General features: G+C 48.1%; 1 protein-coding gene across 2 annotated transcripts in view; it reads left to right on the top strand.

Annotated features, from left to right (window-relative positions):
• Positions 1 to 5634: 5634 nt before the first annotated feature.
• THSD7B (thrombospondin type 1 domain containing 7B) overlaps positions 5635 to 6261 on the top strand; it is a 565817-nt gene continuing 565190 nt past the window's right edge. For both annotated transcript variants that reach the window (XM_060776084.2, XM_060776085.2), the window contains exon 1: positions 5635 to 5764. The gene's annotated coding sequence lies outside the window, so the exon portion shown is untranslated. The remainder of the gene's footprint in view (positions 5765 to 6261) is intronic.

The following is a 6261-nucleotide window of genomic DNA, read 5'->3' as shown; positions in this document are numbered from 1 at the left end:
GGGATATGGCTCAGCCTGGGACTTTTGGTTACTGTTACATTTTTGCTCAGGCTCAAGCTATGCACATGCAGACAGAGAGAAGAGTCAAGCAGAGAGAGACAGATTTTGGAGTGTACTCTTGCTTCATGAGCTGCCGAAGGAGTTTATACACATGGACAAAAGGAAGACCATTTTAAGTCTCTCGTAAAAGGATATTATGTCAGTTGATGCAACTGATCACATTGTACATATGTTGTTCTGAACTATGAAAAGTAAACTACTTGTTCTTTACTGATCACTTGTGTGGCGTATTTTCTTTCCCTGGCAAAGCAGTGTGGGCTGATCAAATGTGAACTACATGTGGTTTATTTTACATTATGCCACAGAGCCCACTATATTAAATCAGACAATGGGGCAGATAGAAAATTTGGAAAGCTTTCAATGGGCTATAGCCTTTTTGCTTCCTTAGCTCTGTCCTTAATTCTAGACCCAAGTGGCTGAACAGAGAGAAGATCCAATCCATGTGGAAGAATGAATTGTTCCACTTCCAAATCCTGGTAAGATATTATGTTTTTTCTCTCCAATTATAAGACTTCCATCATAAGAGAAACTGCTATGGATGATAAGTAATGAATTACACATTCTTCTAGGGCAGGCATGGGCAAACTCTGGCCTTTCAGGTGTTTTGGACTTCAACTCCCACAATTCCTAACAGCCAGTACATTTTTAGCAATTGTGGGAGCTGAAGTCCAAAACACCTGGAGGGCCCAAGTTTGCCCATGCCTGTTCCAGGGCAAACTAGATTTTTTACATTGGATTCACATGAAGATTCTTTTTGTAGGAAAAAGGATAGTGAAAAGTGGTATGCTCTCTCTTCCATGATTTGAAGTGGTGAAGTCCACAGGATCACTTCAGAAAACTATTCCTTCATCACTGCAATCCAGATGAGGCAAAGAGCTCCAATGTCAATAGGGCAATGAGTCCACTTTGGGTTTTTAGTCTTGGCTGCCTGTAAACCAAATATGCTGATCCCATTCAGAACTTTGAATAACTTCTTTAAAATTAAGTCCAAGTCCCATTTGGAGCCACCATCCTAATGACAGCAGAGCTCTCCTGGCTGTTGGCACTCTTATTACGCCACAGCAGCAGGAGTCAGGAATTAGTGGCACCATGGGACAACTGTTAATGATATGCCAACCACTTGCCCTTGTGGTGCAAGAAACCCTCAATAACTAGTATGAAATAGTAGGGGAGATTTCTGGTATCTTTGGAAATTTAGGAGCCATTCCCTATGAGCACAGGTCTCATCTTGCCTGACATACCTCAAAAAGCTGTGAGTTTTCCGGGGTGTCTTGACATGAAGGCACACAATGACAAAACTTCTGGTTTAGAGAGCAAGAATCTTATAGCTTGGAAATGAGCAAGTGAGTGATGGACCAGCTGCCCATTCAGTCATGTAAGAGGTGCAATAGGTCTCCTGCATGCAGCACAGGAAAGGAAATGGACATAGTAGCTCTAGGATGATTATCCTGATGAAGCTCAGGGTCAAAGGCAAAGAGGTCAATTCTCATTTCCCCAAACTCCACCAGTGTTCACATTTGGGCATATTGAGTATTTGTGCCAAGTTTGGTCCAGATCCACCATTGTTTGAGTCCATAGTGCTCTCTCAATGTAGGTGAACTACAACTCCAAAACATTTGGCTGGTGGGCTGAGCCCCTTTCCCTTAAATGATCAGACAAAGTGGACTTGAGCCTTGTCAGGAATCATCAGACAAAAATGCACTAAATGAGCAAGCTTGAAAAAAAAGTGTGACATCCATTCCATGAAAGGAACTTATAAGTACATATTGTACTTGCAATGCTCTTCATATGTAAGGATGTTTCAATGATAATCAATGGGAAAAGCAATTTGCCTTCTCCCTGACAGTGCCCTATGTCCAATTCTCTACACGTCAAGCTTGGTAGATATACATTATTGCATTTTCTTTTGAGATGCTGTATCTTCCAACATAACCTCCACAGCTTTTGCTCTTAAAGTAGTTAAATGAAGAGATGGATGTCATAAAAGACCTTTGCATTCACTTAACTAAGATCTCATCCTTTTTTCACAGCTGATTATATCCATTGTGGATTCTTTTTTCAGCTTCGTAACATTCTTTTGTCATTTTGCCATTGTTTGATAGCTACCAGAATATGTTGGTGATTTTTTAAAAAATGCAATGCATTATGTTTTCATTTGCTTTTTCTTTAAAATACTCCTGCAAGTAAGCAAAATTAAGAGTAATTTCCCTACAAGCATTAAGACCCCTGGAAAACAGTTTGGGGATCCCTGGTTGTTATTAGGAATTACCAGTTATCTCCCAATGGGAAGACTCTGCTAAGTCTCTCCAGATAGTAGTGTACGTGTGCCTTCAAGTTGCCTATTGACTTATGGTGACACCATGAATTTTATAGAGTTTTCTTAGGCAAGGAATACTCAAGGGATGGCTTTGCCTCTGAAATACAGTCTTGGTATCTGTCAGCAATCTCCCGACTAAGTATGAACCACGGTTGATGATGTTCAGTTTCCATGATCAGACAGAATCTGGTGTGTTTAGGGTGAGTGCATATGTGACTATGTATGTGCCTTCAAGTTCCCTTTTGATTCACAGTGATCCCATGAATTTCATAAGATTTTCTTACTCGACGAATCCTCAGAGATGTTTTATCATTTCTTCTAAAATAAAGTCTAAGCACCTGGTATTCTTGGCAGCCTCTCAATCAAGTACTAGTCAGAGCTGACCACGCTACTTTCAAAATCTGACAAGATATGGTGCTTTTAGACCCCATTATGTATTTAGACCCTATTTAGACCCTAATTGGCTCAAGGACAACCCAGAGCGAGTGCAGGGCCAATTAAAACTACTATCAGGTTACCTTTTGTCTCTATGAGTCTGCGTAACAGAAGATTGGGAGCCAGCAGCCAGTCCTCTGCTGTGGAAGAGACAACTGAGCAAGGGAGATGCAGGAAGAGATGCTGGAAGGGAACCCTGAGGCCCTCCAGATGTTGGACTGTAGCTCTCAGTAGTCAAGCAATATCTGAAGGGCAGGGGGTCGGATCACAAGTCTGCAATTCTTTGAAGTGATGGGAATTGCAATTGGAGAACTTCTCTAGGGCAGCATCCTCCTCAGCATCCCTGTTCACTTACTTGCTTTATATGATGGGGAAAGGAGGAGCGAGATGGGAAGGGAGAGAGAGAGCAAAATGGGAAAGAGGGAGAGATAAGAGAGGGAGATGGAGAGGGAGAGATGGAGAGAGAAAGAGATGGAGATAAGAGAGTGAAAGGGAGAGAGAGATGGTAATGAGGGAGAGAGAGATGGGGAGAGACAGATGGAGAGAGGGAGGGGAGAAAGTGGGAGATAGAGAGGTGGGAAGGGAGATAGAGATGGAGAGAGAAATGGGGAGAGGGAGAGATTGGAAAGAGAGATGGGGAGAGAGTGATGGGAAACAGGGGGCTAGAAATGGGGAGATATGGGGTGAGAGAGATGAGAAGGAGGTGGGGAAGAGGGAGCTAGAGAGATGGAAAGGGAGAGAGAGATGGGAGAGGGAGAGGGTCAGAGATGGGGAAGAGGAAGAGAAGTGAGAGATGAGACAGAAATAGGGTGAGGGAGATGGGGAAGGGGAGAAAGACATGGGGAGAGATAAGAGATGGAAAAATGAGAGATGGGAAGAAAGAGATGAGAAAGGGGGAGAGAGTTAAGAAAGGAGAGGGAGATGGGGAGAGAGATATGGGAAAAAGAGAAAGAAATGGGGAGAGAGAGATGGAGTGAGAGTTGGAGAGAAGGAGATGGGGAAGAGGGAGATGGATGGGAAGGGAGAGAGAGATGGAGAGAGAGATTGGGAGAGAGATGGGGAGAGAGAGGGGAAGGGAGAGAAAGATGGCGAGAGATAAGAGGGAAAGGGAGAATGAGAGAGAGATGGGAAAGAGGGAGAGGCACTGGAAGGGAGAGGCAGAGATGGACAGAGAGCTGAGGAGAGAGAGAGATGGGAAAGGAGAGAGAGGGATGCGGAGACATTGGGATAGGGAGAGGGGAAGAGTGGTAGAAAGATGAGAGGAGGAGAGAGAAATGGGAGAGAGAGATGGGAAAGAGGTAGAGAGATGGGGAAGAGGAAGATAGAGTGATGGGAAGGGAGAGAGAGAGATGAGAGAGGGAGATAGTAGAGGGAGAGAGAAGGGAGAAGAAGGGAGAGATGGGAAGAGGGAGAGATGGAAAGGGAGAGGGATGGAGAGATTGGGAGAGGGAAATATGAAGACGGAAGAGATGGGGAGAAGGAGATACAGGGATGAGAGATGGAGGGAGAGATGGGGAGAGGGAGAATGAGAGATTTGTGTGTGTGTGTGTGGGGGGGGGGGTGTCGAGAGATAATGTTGCCACCCAATTTGGCGACTGATTTTGCACCCAACTTGTCCTCTCTCTTGTCAGGCGGCTTTGCAAACTAGGCTGGGATCTGCTCATGTCCCAGAGTGAGTCTAGTTAACTTTCAACCCGAGGGAGGAGGCCTGGGGATGAGCTGTCCAGGAGGAGCACCTTGCGGGACTCCTGCCTTAACTTCCTTGTGGTGTGGGAACGCCTGCGCCACTCCTTCCAGCTCCGGTGGGGCTCCCTGCCGCCATCCGTCCAGTGGAGCCGGGGGCTGGGAGACTCCTCCTCCTCTTCTTCGACTCCTTCTCCTTATTCCCCTTCTTCCTCTTCTTCTCCTTCCTCCTCCTCATAGAATCATAGAGTTGGAAGAGACTTCATGGGCCACCCAGTCCAACCCCCTGCCATGAAGCAGGAAAATGGCATTCAAAGCACCCCTGACAGATGGCCATCCAGCCTCTATTTAAAAACTTCCAAAGAAGGAGCCATCACCACACTCGGGGGCAGAGAGTTCCACTGCTGAATGGCTCTCACACTCAGGAATTTCTTCCTCATGTTCAGATGGAATCTCCTCTCTTGTAGTTTGAAGCCATTGTTGTCCTAGTCTCCAGGGAAGCAGAAAACAAACTTGCTCCCTCCTCCCTATGACTTCCCCTCACATATTTTATACATGGCTATCATGTGTCCTCTCAGCCTTCTCTTCTTCAAGCTAAACATGCTCAGCTCTTTAAGCTGCTCCTCATAGGGCTTGTTCTCCAGGCCCTTGATCATTTTAGTCACCCTCCTCTGGACACATTCTAGCTTGTCAACATCTCCCTTCAATTGTGGTGCCCAAAATTGGACACAATATTCTTCTCCTTCCTCTTCCTCCTCCTCCTCCTTCTTCCTCCTCTTCTTCTCCTTCTCCTCTTCCTCCTCCTCTTCTCCTCCTTCTTCCACTTCTTCCTCCTCCTCCTTCCCCTTCCTCCTCTCCTTCTTCCACTTCTTCTTCTCATTCCTCCTCCTTCTTCCTCTTCTTCTCCTTCCTCATCCTCTTTCTCCTCCTTTTCCCCTTCTTCCTCTTCTTTTCCCTCCTCCTCCTCCTCCTCAGGTGGGGCGGGGGGGGGGGTGTCCTCCCGCTCCCTCCCGCGAGTGGGTCGGGCCCTGGCGCGGCAGCAGCAGCCAATGGCTCGTCGGCTCCGTGCAGCAGATGGCGCCCTCCTCCTCCTCCTCCTCCTCCTCCCTTGCGCCGGGCTCCCCTTCCCTCCCTCCCTCCCTTCCCTTCCTCGCCGAAGCGCAAGCCCCGGAGGCGCAGACGGGAGCCGGGCGATGGGGTGCGCGGATGCCGCCCAAGCTCCGCCAGCCTCCGCCGCTGCTTTCCTTCGGCCAGAGCCAGCCCCGGCCGGTGAGTGCCTCTCCTCCTCCTCCTCTTGCGCCTTCCTCTGCCGCCGCCGCCTCTTCGTCCTCCTGGCTCCGCTTCCTTTGCCTGGGATGGAGGAGGAGGAGAAGGGAAACCCCAGGCTCCTGCCCTTCTTCCCTTTCCCCAAACCCTCTTCCTTCCCTTCCTTCTGTGCCTCCAGCATCTCCTTTTCTTTCCTTCTTGGGAGGGAACCCCGTTTCCCAGTCCCTTCCTGCCCCAAACCTTTCGGGAGAATTCCTTCAAGCCCAAACTCCTTCGTTCCTCTGCATTGGCATCGCTCAAGCCTCCCGTTCTCGTTCCTTTCCTGCTTCTGAACTCCACCTCGGGAGGGCTCGTTACTCTGCCTTGTCTACACCGTTCTATCTTGAAGACTTCACGCGGTTCAGTCCCGGCCGGGGCTCCAGGCTCGGCATTCAAATCCCGGGGTTTGTACTTTGGGGGACTCTCTGTGGTCGAACTGCAACTCGCACGATTCCCCCTGC

This window comes from Anolis sagrei, chromosome 1 (assembly GCF_037176765.1).
Source record: "Anolis sagrei isolate rAnoSag1 chromosome 1, rAnoSag1.mat, whole genome shotgun sequence".
Taxonomy (NCBI): Eukaryota; Metazoa; Chordata; class Lepidosauria; order Squamata; family Dactyloidae; genus Anolis; species Anolis sagrei.
This window is presented reverse-complemented; position numbering and strand designations above follow the sequence as displayed.